Genomic DNA, 19,964 nt, shown 5'->3' with positions numbered 1-19,964 from the left:
GCCTCTGATGTGGAAGCCCCATGCGCAGCCCGGCACTGAGGCTGGGCCAGACCGCGCTTTTTTCTAGTCCGTGGTCTGACTGGCCAGGCTGTTGGCCGGCTGGCCCTTGTGCTGTCACCTGCAGAGGGCAAAGCCAGTTGGCTTTCCAAGGAAATTGCGACTTTCACAGGAGAAGCCTGCCGGAGGCTGGGCTCCTGGACCGAGTGAGGGCTGCCTCTGTCCCCCACGGGGCCGCCACCCCATGCGCGCCATGTGCCGTGGAATATCACACATCTTTGCTACGTAAGCTCAGACAGCAACCCGCACATTCCAACATGGATTACCACTTCTCAGACCATAACACGTCCTTGGAAGAGGCGGAGGTGACCTTGGCCAAGAGCTACCAGGTACGACTCTTTCCCCACTGAGGAAGAGACACGTACAGCCTTGACTGTGAGTTGATAAGAGGAGGTTCAGGGCAGGTTGCCGCTTGCTGGATGCCTTCTGTGGTCCTTGCTCTTCCTCCATTCCTCTGGGCTGGTTCCGTGCTGGTGACACCACACTCCCCACCCCATGTGGCGCCGCCCGAAGCCCTTTGCCGAGGCCTGGTGACCCTGGGCTGCCTGCAGTGTCACTCCCATGAAACCAGCTTCTTGTTCAGCCATCAGCCCTGTCAAAAGGAAATTTAGGACAAGTGGCAGGAAAAGCTTCATAGCAGGAAAATCTTATGGGGAACATAAAATTATTTCCCAAGGAAGTTGTTCAAAAGCCATTATGGAAGCCATTTATGAGTGTGTTATTTATCAACATCTTACAGAAAATTCCTCTGTGCCAGGACAGACTGGCAAGGCCTTCGCACCCCGGTCTCAGCACTGTGTGCTCTGAGTGTGTCTCAGCTTGTCTCCTGCCAACAAGCAAAGCCACACCAAAGCAAAACCGCTTTCAGACAACGAACAAAGAAAAGGATCTCGGTGTCAGTCGTCAAAGCAGCGCAGAGTACACTAGTGTTTGAAAATCTGTGTCATTCACTTCAAATGAATTTTTAAAAATTCAGATGAGTTAACCGTGTCCCCAGTGACACGAGGTTGATCCTTTGCCGACTGGCACATTGCACTAACATCAACACAGATGTACTTGTGAACTCAAACTGAGCCGTGTCTGGTGGGAGGGAACCACAGGGCACCCTAGGCACACAGGACAGTGGGGAGAGCTGGGGAGAGCTGGGGAGAGCTGGGGAGAGCTGGGGAGAGCGTGCACATGCTGCACGTGGAGCGTGGGCTGTTTCACAGGTCAATGATCTGTATGGCAAACATTCCCCGAGGTGCTGCGCCCACACGGTGCCACCAAGGAGCCGGGCACGGAGCGCCAGGAAGCAGACATGAAGAGGCCAAGCGGGGCAGAAACCAAGTACGGAGAATTTGTGCATCCGAGTAGCTCTTAGCCATGCCCAGGGGCGCCCTCACCCAGGGACGCCCTCACCCAGGGGCGCCCTCACCCACGTTCAGGGCAGGAGCCAGGTCAGGCCTGAAGATCCAGACGTTGAAGAGATGGCAGTGCGTGAAGTCTGGGCTGTGCCAGCTCCCCGGGGCCTGACTGGCAGGGCCACCCGCCAGGAGCTGCCACATCATTGAGCTACGGAGAGTTCCCTAGTCCGACACTCGGGGTGCACAAGGGCACACCTGCGGCAGAAAGGGCCTCCCAGTGAAGAACCCGTGCCAAGAGGCCGCCCTAGGGCAGGAAGTGGAAGCCGCTGCCCAGATGCAGAGGGTGGGCGGCTGGAATGAAGGGGCTCTTCTCTTCCGCTCCACCCCACCTAAGGTAGTGAGACTACCTTCCTGGTGCTGTAAGAGAAATGAAGTGATTCCAAGTGAGTTTGCAGCCAGTCGAGGAGGGCTAGCCTGCTGCCTCCCAGCTCCGGAAGGAAACAGTTCCTGGCATCTAGATCTTGTGGATGACTGGAGGGAGGGAGAAAAGGGGGTGGCACTGTGGTATAGTAGGCTAAGCCTCCTCCTGTGGCGCTGGCATCACATATAGGCACAAGTTCAAGTCCTGGCTGCTCCACTTTTGATCCAGGTTCCTTCTTGTGGCCTGAGAAAGCAGCAGAGGTTGGCCCAAGTCCTTGGGTTCCTGCACCCACGTGGGAGACCCAGGAGAAGTTCCTGGCTCCTGGCTTCAAGTTGGCCTAGCTCTGGCAGTTGGGGTCATGGGGGGAGTGAATTAGCAGACGGAAGCTCCTTCTGTAACTTCGGCTCGCAAACAAAATATAAAACAAGTAAGGAGGAAGAGAGGCAGGTTGGTTTATGGGGACTTTCATCACAATGAGAATGACAACTATTTGAGGTTCGTTAGTTGAAGCATGTTTAGTCTGGATTATAGGGAAAAGCAGGCTGAATTTTAAGATGGAAAGCACAGTTTTTAGTGGCATCCTGGCTTGCTGTGTCACTACTTGTCGATTTTTACGCAAGCGGATGGATCCCTCAGCTTGCACGTCTTCAACAAGGGGCTCTTATAATGAACATTGGTGGGAAGAATGCCCGCAGAGCCCCCAGCCTGGCATCTGACTCCCAGAGAGGGGGTACCTGGCACTTACTGCGACTTGCTCTTGCAAGCTTTATCCGGGAAATCCAGGCATCAGGAGGAAGCCGAGGGTTTGGCAGACAGCAGCATCTTAAGCAGAAGTATTTATAGATTGTCTCGAGGTGAGGCTCTCCGAGAACACTTTGGGTGATCAGCCATACAACGTCATGGGGCAGGGGAGGGGTACTATTGTGTTTGCTTTGATGAGGACGGTTGCCTGGATACTGTTTAGATGGCTTCATATGGAACATATTGTGGGGAGAAAATTAATAAAACTCAACATGAATGAATAAGGCCCCCTGGCCAAGCCCCTCTCCTCTGATGTTTGCCTGTAATTGCTGCCAACATTAGCACAGGTGGTATTGAAGTCCTGTGTGTTCTCCGTGGCTTATTATTTATAACATGCATAGCATCCGCACTTAGTATTTCCATCTCAAGAACCTACTGTTACTCAGGCGTTGAGAAAACTTTGAAGCTAAGAAAGTTATAAACTTCAAAAGATCGGCATCGGTGAGCAGGACAGGCGTACGGTGGGGGACCAGAGGACAAAGCAGAGCCTCGGTATTCAAATCACAATTAGGGCCTGTTTGACGCCTGCCTGCTGTTCAAAGTCTGAATAGCAAATTGGAAAGCAGTCCTCTTCTGGCATGGTCTGACTCCCTCCAGGGAGCCTGGCGCTGTTAGCGACGGTGGGAAAAGCCGCTAAGAAGAGAACAGAGAGTGTGTGAGCTTGGCATTGGTCAGACAGGTTGGCCTGATGACCGGCACTGTAACGACATTGGTGGGCGGAACGTCCTAACGCCAGACCAGGTGCAGCACGCCCTCATCCTGGGCACTTCCAGACGTCACGGAAAAGGAAACAAACGCGGGAGTGAGAAGGTAAATTTATTCAGGAGCACATTTTTTAAAATTCACATCTTTTCTTTGTTGCTTTCATTTAAATTTTTTAAAGATTTATTTATTTTTATTGGAAAGGCAGATACACAGACAGAAAGATCTGTCCACTGGCTCACTCCCTATGTGGCTGCAATGGCCAGAGCTGAGCCGATCTGAAGCCAGGAGCCAGGAGCTCTTCCAAGTTTCCCACGCGGGTTCAGGGTCCCAAGGCCTTGGCCATCCTATTCTGCTTTTCTAGGCCACAAGCAGTGAGCTGGATAGGAACTGGAGCAGCCAGAACACAAATTGACACCCATATGGGATCCTGGTGGATGCAAGATGAGGGTTTAGCCACTAGGCTATTGCACCAGACCACCCCCTCATTTTTTTTTCCCAGAATACACATTTTCCAAGAGCTATATGAAGATCGCTCAGGTGCATGGATTTCAATGTTCATAAGGTCACTGTCGTAAACCCACCTTCTGTGCACTTTTGGAAGTGACTTGTAAATGCACATAAGCTCCCAACACTGCTGGGGCAGCAAGGGAGAAAAGCTATATCCCGAAGCGCCTGGTCTGCGTGTCTGCCACACATGCTCCCATGTCCCCTTCACAGACAGCCACGGGAGGGGCACCGTGACCGCTGGCATTCAGGGTGAGTGTCGGCGTTCTCTCTGCCCTGGGCGAGATGGGTGGTCGGGGGGAGACTGCTCTGGGTGTGGGCAGGACCTGGGCTGGCCAAGCAGATGGTGACATCTCACACCCAAGAAGGCGCCACGGCTGCAGACGTCCCCCATGCCCTCTGGCTCTGAGCTGTGCATCTGACGACCACAGACTTCACCTGGGGCCCGAGGGTGCCCACTCGGGACTCTGTATCAGAAAGGTCATGGGGCTCAATGGGAGAGGGCACCATGGTCCTTAGTGGGTCTGCCTCTGGCCAGGCATACAGGACAGAAGCACATCTCAGCTGGTTGCAGTGTCTGGGTAGGGTGCAGGATCTGGCTTAGGTGCCATGTCACAAGGCTTAGGGCTAATGCAGCTGATGCCCGCAGGGACAGGGAATCGGCTCATCAGTGCCAATCAGTGTGCTCTCAGTGGCATTGCCTTATGCCACAGCCATTTCCTTTCCTCTCCAGGCCACTGACTAAAAACCCCCTGAAGGCAGGCACTCACACGCCTTCCAGGTCCTTCCAGCACTCTCTCCCATCCACTCACAGAGTGTTTGTGGAACACCTGTTCGGAATCAGGGAGTAGGGACCAGACCCTGGCACTCAGCTCCCAGAGCTCACTGCTGGTGCGGGGCGGGTGCTCTGGGAGGAGTCAGCCTGCAGGGCTCCTGACATTCCACTGGACAGGTGGTGATCTGCTCTGGCATGGTGGCACTAGGGGACAGTGAGCATGGGAGGTGGTGGGCAGTAGACAAGATTGGCCTTCAGGGGTGGCTTCCCTAGTTGAAGTGGTCAGGGGGCAGGGAGAGCTGGGGGATCCCGGGCTCTGAGCCAGGTGGCTAGCAGAGGCAGCTGCATTGTCAGTTCTAGAACATGTTTCTGGATTGGGTATGAAAAGCCAGGCAGTCCTGACTGGGTAAGTGGACCGTGCTGGTGCCCAGAGCGAGAATTTTCCTGATACCAGCGGGGCGTCCCAGTGTGGGGTGCTGACAAATGGTTTCATCAGAATTCAGCCTGCCCTGCATTCCCACATTCTTACAGAATCACCATCCGAGCACGAAAACGTTTGCCCTCACTTACTTTGTGATTATCAGGCCAGGGATAGCGCTGGGATCTACTCAGATAAGACATTCCTACATCAGTCATTTGGGCCAGGCTGCCTAGAAGGTATGGCTGAAGACTTCAAACAATGCTATTTTTAAATTTGTATTGAAAGGCAAAGTTACAGAGAGAAGGCAAGACAAAGATCTTCCAACTGATGGTCCACTGCCCAAATGGCTGCAATGGCCACAGCTAAGCTGATCAGAAGCCAGGAGCCTCCTCCAGGTCTCCCGTGTGGCTACAGGGTCCCAAACACTTGAGCCCTCCTCCACTGCCTTTCCAGGCACATTAACAGGGAGCTGGATTGGAAGTAGAGCAGCCAGGACACAAACCAGCACCAGTTGGAGACGACGGCACCACAGGCAGAGGCTTAACGTGATACGCCATGGCACTGGCCTCAGGATTGTTCTCTGCCCAGGCAAGGTGCGTGACCCCGAAGTCGTCACTCTGAGGCCCACTGGTCCCAGTTCTGGAGTTTCAAGGCTTTGTGAAGTTGTCCTCTTGTGCGAGTAGAGAGGAGTGACACTGCACCCACTGTGCGAGAGCTGTGACTGTCCCTGAGCTGGGCACAGCCCCCGTTTCTGAGTCCCTTTCCCTGGCACTCACCTTCGCACCTTTGATGTTGAGTGTGACCCAAGAACGCTTCTGCCTTCCTGTCCCCTGGCAGCCAGAAGGGTGTTGCACTGATCTGTGTAAGTGGTTTTACGTACCATTTGCTGGATTTTTTTTCCTGTGGAGAATTTCCAGGGAAGCCACCTCATTTTGCCACATTTCAGGCAGCACCCTCAGTGACCTGGACACCTCCCCCAGAATGCACCTTTCTATGCTATAACAGGACGAGTCTCCACTCTGAATGCATCAGCCAGGAGCAGTAAGAGCGTGAGTCTGGGGGACACAGCCCTGCTCCTGTCCACTGTCTGCCATCATCCTGCCTTCAGTTCTCTCTCCAGCTCCCGTTGTCTGGCTCTTGTTAGGGAATCTGATTCGTCACTGCGGTCTGAATGTGGTCCCCAGATTCATGCACTGGCAACTTAACCCTCACATTTCTATGCCAGTGGTCTTTGGAGTGGACTCTGAGAGGTGATTGGCTGATGAGGGTTGTTGGAGGTGGCACTCTGGCAGGTGATTGACAACTTGACTGATTGGGGTTCTGCACTTATTAAATTACCCAGTACCCACCACTCAGGCAATCAATGAAGACATCATTCCAGCCCAACTCTGAGTCCCTTGAGGTGAACTCTGTCCTGTCCCTCTCCTCTGTAGGAGTTAGCAGAACCTGCTAAGAAAGATCTCCGTAAGCATGGGCTGAAGAGGAGCCACAAAGCCACTCAGATACCATAGCACACAGCAGTCACCAGCTGGCATACCACCCAGCCTGGACTGTGATGCTCACAGCCCCTAGATGCCTGGAGCTAGGCGGATGGAGCCCTGGTGGGGGCAGAAGGGCTGGACGGAGCTGGTGTGGGACTATTGGCTGGAGGCTGAGGTCGCAGTTACGTGGTCCTGCAACTGGAACCAACATGGCCATGCGTTTATGATGTCCCTGTCCCCTGGCTGTCCTGGCAAGGGCTGAGGGAGGCCTGGAGGAAGAAAAGGAACAACCGTAGCATCTGATGGCGGTGTGGACCTGTGGCTGCACATGTGCTGTGCAGTGGGGGCTCCATAGCCCTGCTAACCGGTGCGAGGAGCCTGACGCCTCCCTGCTGTCCCTCCTCTCTTCTGGCCACTGTCCTTTCTTCTCCACAGGTGACAGTCCCTGACCAATGTGTACTGTCAATCCCCTGCCTTCAAAGCCCCTCGCCCGATCCCTTCTGTCCCTAGGCTCCCCTTCTACAGACAGTACATTCCTGACTGAATTTGGCAAAGGCTGTGAGCGGAAAGGACCTCCTCCCAGCCATCACTCTGGCTCTGCCTGCTGCTGCCCCTTCTGTCCTCTGCTCTATCCAGCAGCTGCCAACATTTCCTTAGAACAAACATTGTGGCCCTTTGCAGACAGAATGAAGGTGGGTCTCATGCCTTGGGTGGGGCTCACAAGGGATGTTTGGGTGAATTATCGGGTCAGGCCAAGCCACTCAGTGTGCTTCCTTTGATAGCTGGGGTGTGGCGCGTTGCTTTTCCCCGAGGTCGCACCGTATAGATAAAAAAGCTGGTCATTTGCCCAGAGAAATCACTGGACACTGAAGAGGGGTTTTATTTTTTCTTTTAATTGATGGGAGGTTCACTTTGGCCAGGAAAACCAAGTCAGTTTTGTGGAATTCCAGGAACGGGGGCCCCTGCACTCCCGGGCTGTTCTCAGGAGAGGCCACTCTGGGCTGTCCAGCGGTGGGAGTGTCAGCAATGCATGAGCAACGTTCATAGCTCATGACATCACGATAAAGCAATGGGGAGGAATGTTGGCAAATGGAGAACAAGGAAGGTCTTGAGACGTGACCCTAAAGCCACCACCCACAGAGGTCTCTGTGGTAGCCACTGGGTGCTTCAGAGCCCATGATTCCATGTATGGCTGCAGGTACAGGTGTGTTTGGGGATTGCATGGTGGCTGCAGAGCATGCCCATGGCTGTGGAGTGTGCCCATGCGTGCCCATGGCTGTGGAGTGTGCCCATGCATGCCCATGGCTGTGGAGTGTGCCCATGCATGCCCACAGCTGTGGAGTGTGCTTTCACAGGGTTTTCATTTATGATCATGACTGAGGGTCCCATTTGATGCGTGGTGAAACAAGCCAGGATGCAAAGAAGTAGGAAGTGAACTGAAGGCTGTGGTGGCACATCCCAAGCACAGTGACCCCATGGCCCTGGCTCAGGGTCTCCAGCAAGGCTGCTGAGAATTTACCAGAAGATGTCAATGATTAATCAAGGGCTGGGTGCCAGAATGGCCCATTGTCCCGAGGGCATTCCTGCTGCTGGCTTCCAACCCTTTGCTTTGAGGAGAAGCGTGTGGTTTCCCAAGGCCCGAAAGGACGAGCATTCATGAACAATAGCCCCGCACGGAGCTGCCTGGGCGGGATGGGACAGAGAGAGGTTTTGTTGCTGGGGGTGGGTGAAAGGGCAGATGTCAGCCTGTCTGTGTGTCCTCCTGAGAAATGTGCACGTGTTTTGAAGAGGACAACATTGCAGCTGGAATGTGTAGAACACAACCCCATCATGATAATATTCAAGGAAAGGCTGGGCCACAGTCACACACACTCGTGGCCTGACAGAGGTGGCACTTTCTCCTGGCTGCCTGTCCCTGGGGTCCCTGTCTGAATCCACGCAAAGCCCTCCCCCCATTGTCATCCAAGTCACCCTGGCTTTGAAAGGCAATGCGTTGTCATGAGAATCTCCTTTAGCTAACTGCACGCCATTATTAAAGATTCAAAATATCATTAATTTCCTTCCAGCTCTATTATGTTTATCATCGATCACCATGTCAGCACATTCATCAGCTCCGTGGTGGCCCCGGGACTCTTAATGGGAGTCTGGGAAGAGCCGTTTCCTGGGCGGTTGGTCCCACGAAACAGTCTTTTTCTGGTCTCCTGTGTGGGATCGAGATTTTCTTTCAGATGTCGAAAGTGAACGGTCAGAGGAGTTTGGGGAATAAAGAGGCGCATCCCTGCCCTGCCGCACCACTCCTGGGTGAGGACTATTTCCGCGGCCCCTGGGCTTGCACCGCTGCTCAGGCCACTGGGAGGAGGTGCCTGCGCCAGTCACAATGACGGTGGCCTTTGGGGTGCAGTCTCTCTCTCAGTGAGTGTATCATCCTCTCAAGCTGATGGGCTTTTGCTGGCAGGTACCCCGAGGTCACGGTCAGAGCGAGCGTGTGACCTTCTCCTCTTCCTCTTGGAAGTAGACATTGCCTCACTTGTTCACGACGCGCCCGTTGAGCCTGCTCCCGGATGCTGGGAACTGAGTGAATACAGAGGCTGGGAATGGGCCGGGGAGCAGACACAGACATCAGCATCCTCCTGCGAGTGTGCTCTGCCAGACGCAGTGCAGAGCAGAGGGTGCAGTGCAGCCAGAGGCCAGTCCCATGAGCTCATCCCAGAGCATGGGGCCCCATCTCGTCCCTCTGACAGGAGGCAGCGGTCACCCCAGAGCCACGAAGGGTCAGGGCAGGGTGAGGAGTGGAGCACTCCCTTCCTAGTGCCCTTCTCCTGGAAATAAGGCTGAAGAGAATTTTATTTCCCATGTCGCTTTCACGTCTGTCCTTCCCACTCCATTTTACCCCAGTGGTAGTCTGGCCAAATTAAAATTGTCACCCAGTCATGAAAAACCAAGGATCAAAATTCTCAGAAGTGATGTGTCTGTAGAGCAGATAATCCATTTGCTGGTGAACTGCCCCAAAGCAGCCAGCAGCTGGACTGAGCCAGGAGCAAGAAGCTCACTATCCGACTCCCAAGTGGTGGCAAGAGCCCAAGTACTTGGACTGTCATGGATGTCTCCTAGAGTGTATGTTGGCAGGAAGCCCGGATTGGAAGCAGACATTACAGGCAGGTGTCACCTCCAAGCCGCGTCATGAATGCTGAGCCAACGCCTGCCCAGCCTCCCCTGGCATATGGAAGCTGGAATATCATCTACATTCCTCCCTCAGGACCACGAGCTCTCTCCTGTGCGTGTAAGGCAGAGCGCAAGTGCTCACGGCCAGTCATGTCCTGTGCGTGTAAGGCAGAGAGCAAGTGCTCACGGCCAGTCATGTCCTGTGCGTGTAAGGCAGAGAGCAAGTGCTCACGGCCAGTCATGTCCTGTGCGTGTAAGGCAGAGAGCAAGTGCTCACGGCCAGTCATGTCCTGTGCGTGTAAGGCAGAGAGCAAGTGCTCACGGCCAGTCACGGATTCTACCTTTCCACCTTCATCCTTGGTCAAGGTCTTTGAGACCAACATGCAAGCGGCACTCTCTCCAGAATCTTCCATTGGGGCCTTTGATCCATCTCCCAAATGTCATCCTTGACGGCCAGGTTCTAGCAAGCACGCAAGGGTTCTTCAGAAAGCATTGAGTGCCGACGCCAGGACGACTGGAGTCACGCTGAGTCCTGTTCCTCCCCAGGTGGAAACCCTAGTCTGTGGGGTGGATCTAGGACCAACAACGAGAGCGCCAGAGGACAGGAAGGAGCCAAGCAAACGGAAGTCAGACTGTGGTTGCTGTTTCTGGAAGCACGGTGCACTGAGACCTGCCCAGGCTTGCGGTTCGTACACAGGTGATGGACGCCTTCATCCCGCCTCTGACAGCTCAGAGGTTCTGCTCTTTATAATCTCATTACGGAACTCCGGATTACGAATGAAGTGTAGGAATTTGCTGCTTTCTTCCTGTGCCATGGAATGATCTTCGGCAGGGGAGCACCTCTCCACGCGTGCGCGCGTACACACACACGCTCATGTCCAGGGGGAGAAATGTTGAATTTGACTTCTTGTTCTCTACTGTGATGAACAGAGCTGGAGGGCAGGTGTTTGCTCGCCTTGAGTCTGTGCCCATGTAGTCAATTCACTCTGTATTACATACGCATACTTGCCTGAATGACCAGATAGTTTTTAACAATTTACTTTCTCTTAAAAAATGCATAGCGGGAGCTCCCATCTTCTGGTGCCCCGCCCCCAAATGGCTTCCAGTTGAGAGGAATTCAATCTGGGCCTCCTAAGTAGGGGGCAGGGATCCTGTTTCTTGAGCTGACACTGGTTTTTCCCAGGACCTGCCTCCCGGGAAGCTGGGACCAGGAGCCAGAGCGGAGTGTTACAGTCAGGGATTCCAACGTGGAATGAAGACATGCTAGCTGGCATTGAACATTCCTTTAAGCATTCCTTCTAGAAATGGGCAAACTGGGTTACAAGTTGAGCCGCCATCGCGTGAGCTCCAGGAAACCTGTGCTACAGCACTGAGCCCTCGATCTGTGTTACGCACAGGCTCCTTAATGTGTGCCAGCCTCGCCCCGTGTCACCAGCAGCAGATACTGTAACTGAGACAAAGGTTTCTGTTTAAATTTAAAAGGCCTCTTAGGCTTCTATTGTAGGTTTCATCTTTTATTATTATTATTATGATTATTAATTACATTGCATTATGTGACACAATTTTATAGGTACTGGGATTCCCCCCACCGCTCCCCAACCCTCCCCCATGGTGGATTCCTCCACCTTGTTGCATTACCCAAGTCTAGACTACCCAGAAAAAAAAAAGCCAAGTTCAACAAAATTATGCTTCAACACTCTATAATGCTAAATACTATAATGAAAATAGACACGAGACAGCTGAGTAGTAATCTATAGCCATTTTAAGGTGTATAGAACCCAGTTGAGTATAAAGTAAATTTGAAATGTCAACGGAGTCACAGGATGTGACAAAGAACTTGCATTTTTTTAACATGTTGGTTACTTAATACTATGTCAATTAATTTCATAACATTATAAATTGTTGCTGATGTTATGTCGGGGCTTTTAATTGATCGGGATGATACTCTGCGGGCTCTACCTTCAGACCAGAGATGGTCTCCCCAACAAGCCGTTGAATTTGTCTGGACAATAAGACGCTGGACTCTATGCTTGGTTTATGCTTGCAATGAAAGAATCTCATGTAGGTTTCATCTTACATTCTAGGCTTCTAAGTCTTATTTTGTGTTCATTTCATGTTTGTTGGCTATTTTTATCTTTCTTGGTGTGAACATTTTGGGTGTCAGGCTTTGATTCATTTTCCTTTTTTTGAAAAAAAAACTTATTTGGAAAGCAGAGATGGAGACACACACACTCTCTCTCTCTAAGAGAGAGAGAGAGGGGGGTCTTCTCTTCTTTCCGGTGCTTCATTCCCCAAGTGGCCACAACAGCCAGGTTTGCATGAGACCGAAGCCAAGAATCCAGAATTGCCCCCGAGTGCCACCTTCCACTGGCCCCGCAGCACAGAGCTGGATGGGTGGCGGAGCAGCTGGGACTTGAACCGGGCGTCTGGCATGGGATTCCAGCGTTGCAAGTGGCTTAGCTCATTGCTCCAGGTCACTGTTCCCCGACTTCTCCTCTCGGGAGGCTCGTGGGTCCGGACACCCAAGGCTGCTGTCAACGCTGTCGGCACGTGTGGGCTTGACGTGGGTGCTCATTCTGTTTTACATGCTTTCCTTGACATCTTAGGGCAATTCTTTTTTTATTTTAACCTGTAGTACCTTTTACACAATATCTATTTATCTAAAAGGTACAGTTCTAGAGACAAAACAATCTTCTGTCCTTTGGTCCACTCCTCAAATGGCCACAATGGTCAAAGCTGAGTCAGGCTGAAGCAGGGACTCCATCCGAGGCCCCAAGTTCTTGTAGCATCCTCTGCTGCTTTCCCAGGCCATAGGCAGGGAGCTGGCTAGGCAGTGGAGCAGCCGGGATAGGAACTGGAGCCCATATGGGATGCTGCACTTAGAGCTGGAAGATTAGCTTGTTGAGCCAATGTGCTGCCCCCTCAATCTCTATTTCTTTGAAATTTCACTTGATTTCTTTATGATCATTATGGGAGGTAGTGTTTTTGTTTTCTAAAAACAGTAAGTTTTTATTTTCTTCCACACAGGGAAAGCTACAGACTTTGGGGACCACTAAGCTTCCACGATTTGGGGAAAAACCAAATGAAATCTTTCATGTAAATCATCCAAGCTCCACCCTCGGCTTCCTTTGCTTTGGCAAAAATCGACTTCTATTCCATGTACTTCACTTTGTTTAATGAATTTTCCATCATTTGGCTGAATTATTCAGAAAAGGACTCCCTTTATTTTGGCTGCCATCGCATTCTATTGTGCACAGTCCACCGCATGCATTATTACAGCTAGGTAATCGAACGCTTCGTCTTTCCGCTAAGTTCCTCACGCAGCTTTGTTCTTTTAATCATTCACCTGGCGAGAGCTATTGAGGGCCTTGTTAGTAGTTCTGCCGGGTTCTCAGGGACGGTGTGTCACACTCCTGCATTGACTGTGCTTTCGCTCCCTCCAGCCTTCCACCTACCAGTGCGTGTCTGATTCCCAATGCTCAAGCTTGTTGCTCATGACTCTTGACTTTGCACACTTCTCCTAGTTGAAACCTTTACCGAAGTCTCTTTAAAAAATGAGTGTTTCCGACTGCAGTAAGTTTGTCTCCAAGATGTTTTTTTTCAAAGTGGTGGAGTCAGCTTGTCTTCAACCAAGTAAGCCAAGTGTGGCTGCCCCTTCTATGGTTCCCTCTTGTCCTTTCTAAGCTGGCAACAATGTTTATTTTTATGGTTAAAGCAAAGATACAGCAGTTACCAGCCTGGTGATAGAAGTGCCCCCTGCATGGTGTGGAGCACACACCTGTCAGGCAGCCCCTTGGCAGCACACACTCTGCTGCCACAGCAGATCCCCGTGCCCAGGGTCTGGGCTCCTGTCTCCCTCCCCCAGGTGCTGGCAACCCCGTGTACTCTCGCTGTGCTTCTGCAGCTCTGACGTCGCATGGCGGGGTCACTGGCTGATCTGACATGGCGGAAAGCCCGCTGGGTGTCCTGCTGTGATGTGGGACACCGTTTCCTCTCCCTTTGAGGCTCCATTCTGTTCCCTTGCATGCACTGAGGGAGCCATGCTTTCTCTGACTGGTTATGTGGAGCCGGGTCTCCACTGCCTCTTGATGGAATTCTACCTCTGCTTTAACTCCCTGCGCGATCCAGTCCTGTCCCCACCTAGACCACAACCTGGCCTGCTCCGCGCTGTGTCACGTGCCCTGGCCTGGTCCTGCCCCCTCTCCTGCTCCGTGCTGTGTCACGTGCCCTGGCCTGGTCCTGCCCCCTCCCTGACCACCATGTCAGGGTTGCCTGCTCCGTGCTGTGTCACGTGCCCTGGCCTGGTCCTGTCCCCTCCCCTGCTCTGTGCTGTGTCACGTGCCCTGGCCTGGTCCTGCCCCCTCCCTGACCACCATGTCAGGGTCACCTGCTCCATGCTGTATCACGTACTCCAGTTCCCTCCTCTCTGCTCCTCTGAGGATGCTAAGCCCATTCCTGCTCCAGGTGCTTCGCGTGGGCTTTTTTCTCTGCCTGTCCTTTTCTCCCCCAGATCTTCGGGGGGCTGACTCCTCCCAGGTTTTGTTCCAGACATCACCTCTTCCTCATTCACACAGACACATGCCCGGCACCTGTGCTTTCCACCACGCAGTGCGATTCGCTGCTATTACTGCGAGCCGGTATCCGCTCGTCTTCCCTGCCTTCCTTGTCTCCATCCTCATCAGAGGCCAGCTGTACGTGGGTGGAAGGAAGTCGGACTGGGCGCCTTGCTGAGGCAGCACCTAGGACCTCTTACTGGTCACTTCTCCAAAGACCACACTCACCACTGTTTGTGTTTTCCTGTGTTACCTCATTGCAGGGGTCCTACAAACAAGGGTGTCTTTATTTCCCTTTTAAACGTGAAGGAGTCAGAATGCTTCGCCCTTCTATTGGAGTCCATGGTGTTCAATGAGTATTTCATTGTCTGAAGGAGAGACTTCAGATGGCATTGCCGGGAATCCATGACGAGCGAGGTTACTTCTCTGTCAATGATTTATCTTCACTCGTCAGTGTCTGGCATGATCGTGCCCCCACAGGAAGGGGGAGTGGAAGCCCTAAAGTGGACATGGCCTTGGAGTATGCTCAGCAGGCCTGCCTAACCCCTGCTGCCTCTTCCAATAGTATTGACTGTATTGTTTGAAACGAGTTGCCCTTGCAGTATTTGGCTCTAGAGTTATTTTGATATTGACCACAGCCAATAAATCCAGCCAGACCGGTTCACTGGGATGCAGGGTGTGTGACGGTAGTTCATGAGTCCTGTCTCTCTGTTTGTGGCTACTGGTACCCAACAGTCATTATGTGACTTCAGCAATGCATTCTCCCAGCTCACTGGGAAGGGCCACACTCGGCACAGCCCGTTTCCTAGGACCCACAGGTGTCCACTCAGAACCCTTGGTTTCAGATCAGTCCACCCTGATGGGTGTGGGATCCATCTCTGAAGTCAGCTCTGCCCATGACAGACATCTTGCCAGCCTGGCAGGCTCGCACGGGGCAGCGAGCCTCTGCAGATCTCTTCTGCAACATGTGTCATGAGAATCTAACACCGTTTCCAGAGCGGAAAAAGGACTACAGGCAGGACTGGAGTGTGCGGGCCCTGGGTGGTGAACAGGAAGTTAGAGTGAGGTCCGTGTTGAAGCGCACTGTGTTCAGTTGTATCTTGCAATGCTGGCATCTCACATTGGAGCACCATTCTTGTCCTAGCTGCTTCGCTTCTGATCCAGCCCCCTGCCAATGCTCCTGAGAAGGCACCCCAAGGTGGACCAAGTGCTGGGTCCCTGCCAATGCTCCTGAGAAGGCACCCCAAGATGGACCAAGTGCTGGGTCCCTGCCAATGCTCCTAAGAAGGCACCCTAAGATGGACCACGTGCTGGGTCCCTGCCAATGCTCCTGAGAAGGCACCCCAAGATGGACCAAGTTCTGGGTCCCTGCCAATGCTCCTGAGAAGGCACCCCAAGATGGACCACGTGCTGGGTCCCTGCCAATGCTCCTGAGAAGGCACCCCAAGATGGACCACGTGCTGGGTCCCTGCCAATGCTCCTGAGAAGGCACCCCAAGATGGACCACGTGCTGGGTCCCTGCCAATGCTCCTGAGAAGGCACCCCAAAATGGACCAAGTGCTAGGTCCCTGCCAATGCTCCTGAGAAGGCACCCCAAGATGGACCAAGTGCTGGGTCCCTGCCGCCCATGCCTGAGAAGGCACCCCAAGATGGACCACGTGCTGGGTCCCTGCCAATGCTCCACGCCTGAGAAGGCACCCCAAGATGGACCAAGTGCTGGGTCCCTGCCAATGCTCCTGAGAAGGCACCCCAAGATGGACCACGTGCTGGGTCCCTGCCAATGCTCCACGCCTGAGAAGGCACCCCAAGATGGACCAAGTGCTGGGTCCCTGCCTCCCATGCCTGAGAAGGCACCCCAAGATGGACCAGGTGTCCATGTAGGAGAGCAGGATGGAGTTCCTGGCCTCTGGCCTTGGCCTTGCCCAGCCCCCGCTATTGCACTCATTTGGAGAGCAAAGCAGTCGATGGAAGACATATCTTGCTGTCGCTGTGTTTCTCTGTGTCTTTCTCTGTGCGCACGTATGTCTTTCTCTCTGTCTCCCCCCGACCTTTCAAAGATGGGTAAGAAAATCTTCAAAAAGAAATGAGAACTGTTATGAACACTTGTTTGTACTTCTTCCTGTCTTGCCAGGTAATTACCCTGCTGAAATAGCCTCCCCACTTTGCCCTCTGCTATGTAACCCTCTTCCAGATTTCCTCCATCTACTGACGGCTGTGCGTTTGGAATCCATCTTCTTTCAATATTAGGCAGACACACAGGTTGAAGTCCAGATTTGAAACCCTCTGATCACAGAATGCTTTGGGTGAAATCAGACCGTTCATCCTGAAGTTATTCTGCAATCGATAGGAGATATCAGGAAGCTGAGCAAAAACCACAATCCTGCCTTCGAGGGCGCAACCAGAGGCCACGGGCCAGCCGTGCTCCCGATGGGCTCAACACACGTGGGGCCTCTGTCTCAGAGGGAAACCCACAACAAGGAGAGCCAGGGTGACAGCGACAGAGCTGACAACAGGAGTGACCAGCTGGCGGTGAGCTCGGAGGCACACCATGGAGGGCACGGCAGTGAGTTCGGGAGGCACTCCGCGAAGTGCAAGGTGCAGGCTCCAAGGTTGCCCTCAGCATGCACCCCCCAGTTCCGAGGTCAGACAGGCAGTGAGCTGCTTCCTTGTGGGGCCTTTCCATGATCCTGTGTCCCCGCGTTTTCATACCATCTTCCCTCTCTCATGCACTTTTCCTAATCCCCTCTTCTTGTAAGGACAGTGGCTCAGACCCGCACTGGGGACTTCTCCCAAATTTCATCTCTTCTTTGAGGCTCCTACCACTGAGGAGGAGTCACTTTCTGCGGGCCTGAAGATGGGGACTTCACCGCAGGAATCCTGCAGGAGTCCAGAGCTGAGCCAGACATCTGGATCCCTGGCTCCTGGACTGCTCTGTGGCTTATCGGATTCCTTTCTTTGCCTTTCTGTAACCTGCAGAGCTAAGTGGCCCCTGGCCGCAGGACAGGCTCTTGTCCAGCAGTCACAGTCGGGGGCCTCTGAGATTTTCCCTGAATTTTCAGTCATTCGTAAGTGAGACTTCACCTCCCAAATTCTCCATTTCTTCGAGGGGTCATTCCTCTCGGTGACCTTCTGTCACTTCAGCTTACTCACTTAGTAAGCAGAGTATTTCCAGAACCCACGCTGGAGACTAAATGTTTTCTGGCTTACCATCAGACTTAGAACCAGAATGTCTCAGAACAGTGACGTAGCTGCTGTCAGCTCTGCATCGGAACTGACCTCGGTTCCTTAAGTGAGGACACAAAGGGAGCTGTTCTTTTTACACTGATTGTACTTAGCAGGCAACCCTAATCAACTTTTTCTTTTACACATTTACTTAAAGGTAAATGTGGGAAAACCAGAGGCTGTGTGTATTTAAAAATAATGTGCATAGCAAACCCAGCCCAGTGCTGACAACCAGGAGGGCCAAGGACGGGATAGAACTGACCAGCTCAGCTGTAGGCTGCAAAAGGGTGGACCCTGATTTATGGGAATCCATAAATGTTATCCCTGATGACGTTCACAGTGAGGAATAAACATTCATGTGGCCAGGCACCTGTGAGTGCAAACCGAGGCTCACATGCCTTACCAGCACCTGCCTTGTGTGCTCTGTCATGTGTGCTGGAGGGAGCCCGTGCTGGGCGGGAACCGGCGTCCCCAGGGGCAGGTGCCTGGGCGGGAACCGGCGTCCCCAGGGGCAGGTGCCTGGGCAGGAACCGGCGTCCCCAGGGGCAGGTGCCTGGGCGGGAACCGGCGTCCCCAGGGGCAGGTGCCTGGGCAGCAGGTGTCCCATCTCGGAGAATCCAACGCTCAGTAGCACTTTACATACTTTGAAAGCCCCTGCAGGGAAGACAAGCGCATCCATCTCGTGCAGCCTGACCTGCAGGGGATCGCTGGCAGGAATCCTTCGGGCCACACGGTCAGGAGCTGAGCACCACACATGCTTGTCCCACTGCCTCCCCATCCAGCCCTGCAAAGGTCTCACCTTAACATTAGCCAGTTTGATGAGCAAGGGAACCCAGCCAAGCAGAGATGAAGTAAACTACAGCAGTTGGAAAGCGTGTGGTGCAACTTGGATGTAAAACCAGCAGCCCATGGGGAAGCCACAGGGCCACGCGGACCTGCTCTTCTGAACCTCCTGGCTGACTGGCTGGAGTGGGCCAGCTGGCGGTGGGTAAGCTGGGCACCCAGTGGTTCTCTGAATGTCACCGAGACGCCCCATAGCGCCTGGCTGCTGATCCCAAGGAGCCGTGTTGGAAGTTTTGTTTTTACCTAGGCTACTTTGTGGGGAGCTGGCCTGTGTGCTGTAGGATGCCTGGGCACAGCCCCAACCCACAGGAGCCTCCAGCCACTGACCAACCCCGCCACCCATCGGCCAACCTTTTGTATATCCGACAGGCCTGAGTTGGTCCCATTAACATTCATGGGGAATGGATGATGGATGAATATGGCATTCTGAAGCTGCATGGGAGCTGCTGCATGGGAGCTGCAGCATGGTGGCTGAATCCCAGGGGCTTGGGTCAGTCGGTGCCTCAGAAGGGAGCAGGTGGGACAGGAGGGCCAGGGATGACTAAGAGTGGTGTCAGCCAGGCCACTGGGTTGGAGGTGGGAGGGGGCGGCGGAGAGGGCCATGCTGGAGGAGGAGTTCCGTTGGTTGCTGCACGGCGAGGTGCACATGGTCCTGAGGCAGCTGCAGCACATCCTCAACGAGGCCTCTCAGCCTTTCACTCTCCCTGGCTCCACTGCTCAGGGGCCAGCCAAGCAGGAAAACTTCATCTGGGCAGCTCTGGCACAGACCAGGTGGAGGGTGTGCTGACTCTGCAGGGGGACGCTCTCAGCCAGGCGGATGTGAGCCTCAAGATGACCCGGAGCAGCCAGCTGCTGCACTTTGCCTTCCAAGAGGACAAGCAGTGGAAACTACAGCAGATCCAGGAGCCACGTAAGCCAAGCCATTTACCTCTTCACCCTTCAGCGGGAGCTGAGTCCTCAGCTCTGGACGCGCGTTGCTGCAGCGACAGTGCATGACCGCCGCACCACCCGCCACCTCCTGGTGAGGACTGATGAGCGGCTCCGTGGCAGTTTGCCCTGCCCTGCCCTCTGACCCGCTGCTCAATGTCTACATCAAGCTCTGCCTCACCACCTACCAGCTGCAGGTGCTGCAGCCCAGGTCCACCAAGAACTTCCGCCCAGCAGGAGGAGCTGTGCTCCACAGCCCTGGAGCAATGTTTGCGTGGGGCTCACAATGTCTGGAAGTCAGCCGCGTGCACAAGGTGGAGTGTGGAATCCCCTGGCCCAACGACGCCCCGTGGATTTCACTGTCTCTGTCAAAGCTCAAAGACAAGATCTCCGTGCTCTCCAGCTACTGGAGCTGCCGACCCTTCTGAGTGGACCTCGCAGCCTGTCCCCACCCTCTCCCTCAGGAGTGTCGGCCAGGGATGCACCCTTAAGGCCATCTGTCTCCTCTTTACCCATCTGACACATATTGATAGCAGTGGGTGTGCAACACAGAGGAAAGGCCTCGGTTTGCGACCATGCTGGGGGAACTGTCAGGAAGGCTGTCGTGAGGTGGCCCATACTTTAAGCCCAGTCAGCTGAGTACCTCGGAAACCTTTGGACTCAGGATGGGGCTGGGCCCTGAACACTCCTTTCTCTCCCTCCTGGCTGCCAGACTGCCTCTGGTGGCAGGGTGTGGGTTGTGGAGG

At 53.7% G+C, this 19,964-nt stretch overlaps 1 pseudogene; it reads left to right on the top strand.

Annotated features, from left to right (window-relative positions):
• Positions 1–19,646, top strand: part of LOC121151179 — a 49,268-nt pseudogene extending 29,622 nt beyond the window's left edge.
• The last annotated feature ends 318 nt before the right edge of the window (positions 19,647–19,964 follow it).

This window comes from Ochotona curzoniae, unplaced genomic scaffold (genome assembly GCF_017591425.1).
Source record: "Ochotona curzoniae isolate NIBS_2020 unplaced genomic scaffold, NIBS_Ocur_1.0 contig_2294, whole genome shotgun sequence".
In the NCBI taxonomy this organism is placed as follows: Eukaryota; Metazoa; Chordata; class Mammalia; order Lagomorpha; family Ochotonidae; genus Ochotona; species Ochotona curzoniae.
This window is presented reverse-complemented; position numbering and strand designations above follow the sequence as displayed.